Source organism: Sinocyclocheilus anshuiensis, unplaced genomic scaffold, assembly GCF_001515605.1.
Source record: "Sinocyclocheilus anshuiensis isolate Anshui unplaced genomic scaffold, SAMN03320099.WGS_v1.1 scaffold164, whole genome shotgun sequence".
NCBI lineage: Eukaryota > Metazoa > Chordata > Actinopteri > Cypriniformes > Cyprinidae > Sinocyclocheilus > Sinocyclocheilus anshuiensis.
In genome coordinates, this window is record NW_015557128.1 from 247,503 (window position 1) to 252,037 (window position 4,535).

The window sequence follows — 4,535 nt, forward strand, 5'->3', positions numbered from 1 at the left end:
CTTTCCTAATAATGTGCTAATTAGCAAGTTTCACGATGAATGTGGCTAAAGTAAACAGTCCCTCAGAGAGCAGGGGCGGGGTCAGCATAGCTCATTAGCATTTAAAGGAAAATGCTACAAAACGGCTTGCTCTGAAAAGAGCTGTTTTTGACAGGGTAAAAGTGTTTTTTTACACTACCATTGAGAAATTTTAACCAAACTATGTTACAGACTTTTCATTAAGACCCTAAAGAATCATATCAACTTGTGGAAAATGGGCATCCGATGACCCCTATAAGAATTCAAGGGGAAATAAATTTGTCAGTGTAGCTTTTATTTTATTGTACGAATACACACACATATATAAATAAATTATAAAATTATTAATATAATTATTAAATTATATTAACTAAAATAATCTCTATCTCTCTATATGTGTATGTGTATATATATATATATATATATACACACACACATATATATATATATAGTGGAATACATACATTTAAATTACATAAATTATTATATTTATTGAATTAACTTTATTTAACTTTTAATACAACACCATGGTACAGGAACAGGTTAATTTACACAATACTTTAATTTGCTCTAAAGCCTGCTCAAAACTGTCTAAATATTAAATAATTAAAACCATTTTCAAATGTATTTTAATAATTCAGTTTTAGAATTTTTAATATTGAATAAAATAGATCATATTGAAGCCAAATATTTATTTATCTCTATGAAGATATAAAAAAAGAAGTGTGGACATTTTGTGGTTCTGTAGGCTAAATTATTATTATTTTATTATAATTTTTTTTTTTTATTAATTTGTGGCCATTTCAATTCAAATTCACACTTGTAAATTCAAAGGAAGCATCTAAAAATCTATATTTTTCCCAGCCCCGTTGAATCTGTCACCGTTACTGTTAGTGCTAGATGGATTCAGTTACTCACGTGAATGACTGTCTGTGCGTATACTGTCATGAAGAGACTGTACTTGTTTAGGGTGTTGGACAGAGTCTCTAATCTTTGCTTCTCAAGCTCCTGAACGATCTGAAATTCAGATCTGAATTAGTCAAAATGCAATGGATATCAGAGGAAATAAAGATGTGGAAAACAGCATGAACCTGGTAGCAGGTTTTCAGTGTGTTCTCCAGCTTCAGTCGGATGTGGTGACCCTCCATGTTGGTGTTAAAATATTCCTCATCGACTCTGGCCTGAAGTTCTGCTGATTTAGTCAGTCTGTTCAACATCTAGATGAAAATAAACAGCAGTTATTTTGTCTAATGTCACAAACATAACTGTTAATTGCTTTTCCCCAGCCAATGAACCATCACAAATACCTTCTGTTTTTCCTTCTCTGTACAGATTTGCTTATTTTTCTCCACAAAGCTGAAGAGAGCTTCATGTTCTCTTGTCAACCCAATCAGCTTCTTCTTTAGCTGTAAAAACACATTTCTGCTCAAAATGTATCCTTCTCATGTGCTTTTGAATCCCACTTCAATATTGGTTTGTTTGATCAAATCCCTCTGAATTAGAGAAACACAAGTGTAGCTCTATTTTCTTACCTTAATTTGTTCACTCCAGTTTGTAAGAACAAGTTTTCTGGACTTTTCAACGGCATTGTCAAGCTGTGAACATATGAGACTTAGTGTAAACAAGCTGCTGTAAATCTTAATATAAATAAATGCATAAACATTAAAGAAGTAGTTCTCCCAAAAATGAAAATGTACCAATGGATCCTCTGCAGTGAATGGGTGCCGTCAGAATGAGAGTCCAAACAACTGATAAAAACATCACAATAATCCACACCACTCCAGACCACCAGTGTTTGTAAGAAACAAATCCATTATTAAAACATTTTTAACTTCAAACTGTTGATTCCTGCTAAAATATGAGTCCTCTATCCATAATATTGCTTACTCCAGTGAGAAAATCAAAAAGACAAAAGTCTTGTCTGAATCAGAAGAGAAATCTGCACAGATTAAGCACCATTTACAAGCGAGGACATTTCTTAACAAACATGTTGGTGGATTTTGATGTGAGAAGACAACAGAGAATGGACTTTTTTCACTGCAAGAAGCGTTATTATGGATTATGGACATGTATTTTGGCCAGAAGCTACGGTTTTAAAGTAACAATGCCTTAATGATGGATTTGTTTCTTAGAAACATGCATATTTTCACTTCACAAGATGTTAACTGATGGTCTGGAGTGGTGTGGATTATTGTGATGTTTTTATCAGCTGTTTGGACTCTCATTCTGACGGCACCCATTCACTGCCAGAGGATCCATTGCTGAGCAAGTGATGTGATGCTAAATTTCTCCAAATCTGTTCAGATGAAGAAACAAACTCATCTACATCTTGGATGGACTATTCCTGTAAGTGGCATACCGGTCTTTTTCTTTTCCCGTGTTCATCTAGGATTTGACGGAGTTCCTGAATAGCATCTTGGTTGAGAGCATTTCCCAGTATGCTGAAAGAATAAGGCCGATATAAATACACAGCAACCCACATGAATAATAAAAAGAGCCTGATCCAGTGTTGTCGTACCGGTGGGCATCTGCTGAGGTGTACATTTCATCTGATATGAAGGACCACGCACGATATGTGGAGCTTTGAAGAGGAAAAACTGTCAATGAGTTTGCAAGGCAAGTGCATCAAATATTAACCTGCACGTCAACGCAGTTAACATCACATTTAAGATTTTGTCTTATTTTTCCAGTTACACTATATAAAAGGCTACATGAAAAGCAACAATATATAAGATACCAAGTATTGTTTTCCGAAAATGTATTTTTAATATGAGTGTATTTTGTCTTGCACTTGTTTTTAACTTGTTTATATGTAAAACAAGTGAAAAAGAGATGGATGGATGGATGGATGGATGGATAGATCACACAGTTACTCCGGGTTAGCTGGAGATGCGGTCACTCACTTGTCACACAGCTCTTTCGAGACTTTAAGAAGTTGCCCTGTGATCTTCTGAAGTCCTTTCGAATAGTTGATCTCCAGTTCAGATCTAAATTCATAGAAAACTATGTCTGTTATATTAGTCATGCTTGTTTGCTCAGGTCATTGCCCTGAACATTTCAAGGATTTCAGGGTTTTAGAGAACTATTGTATTCTTTTTCATTGCATTTTCCATTCTTTTGAGAATGGGAAGTCGAGTATCTTCAGTGTCTTAGAAGTTAAGTACTACAACAACAACCTTTAGAGAAGAAGAGCAGAGTTCATGTTACCTTTGCTGAAAGACGGCCAAGAGCTCTTTGCAGAAAAACTCGCCATTCTTAGAGATTCTCTTCAGATCCTGATACAGCAGATTATACTGAAACACAATAGCCAGCCTAATTAAACAACAAACCATGAGATTGATCTATCTATCTATCTATCTATTTATCTATCTATCTATCTATCTATCTATGTCTATAATTCTATTGTTCTATCAATCATTCTATATTTCAAGAGAACAGCAATGGCCTAGCAACCATGCAGAACACCATAGTAACACCCTAGCAACCACTCCGAACATCTCTGAAACGGCCTCTAGCATCTATAAGTCAATCAGTCTGTCTCGTCTCTGTCTAAACTTTCAAACTTCTAACTTTTAGATGGATTTTTAAAACGTTCGGGTGGACGTTTTCAGGCGAGCTTTATCAAGTTGACAGCAAAGTCCAGACAAACGTAACTTTTCTAGTTAATAATAAGCAATTCTTCTGCCAAGTGTTTTATGTGGAGCAATACTGTAAAGCAGGCATCAACACTATCAACATATGTACACCATTATGCTCTTTTAACAGAAATCAATTGAATATATTTGTTTTAACAATAGAGTTAAGAGAATGAAACGGCTCTGGACTCACAGTACAGCTGCTCAGGGGGTCCTTCATCTTCACACTGGTCGTACTTTAACTCTGCAGTTCAAACTTTGACCCTGTCTGTTCCTGAAGAATGCATGCGGAAATCACCTGTGTGCCTGTGCAAGATTACGGCATCATTAATCCTCCATAAAAGCATAGGAGTGGCAGAATGCAGCCTCAGTCTTTGCTATAGAAATCAGTGTTTCAATTTGCGTTAAGTTTTGTCACCTGGTTTAATATTTGTCCTGATGTTGCCAGCAGACAGTATTATAAACAACCATGCAAAAGTCTCTTTTTTTCCACATTTCAGAATAATAGTTAAATCAATAAAATACGAAATAATAAATATAGAAGTATGTGCTTTAAAAAATAATCACTCTAAAATGTCGCTTTTGCACTGATGGCACTGAAGGCAATGAAGAATGATTCTGGCTTCCTTTTGAAATTTTTAAAGGAATAGTTAAGAAAGGAATCACCCAAAAATAAAATTTGCTGAACATTTATTAATTCTCAGGTCATCCAAAATCTAGGTGAGTTTAGAAATGTAGCATTCCATCACTTGCTCACCAATGCATCCTCTGCAGTGAATGGGTGCCGTCAGAATGAGAGTCCAAACAGCTGATAAAAACATCACAATAATCCACAAGTAATCCACACAGTCCATCAGTTAATGTCTTGTGAAGTGAAAAACT

The 4,535-nt window shown here is 35.2% G+C and overlaps 1 pseudogene; it reads right to left on the bottom strand.

The window, feature by feature from the left end:
• LOC107677910 (nostrin-like) overlaps positions 1-3,989 on the bottom strand; it is an 8,219-nt pseudogene extending 4,230 nt beyond the window's left edge.
• Positions 3,990-4,535: the final 546 nt, after the last annotated feature.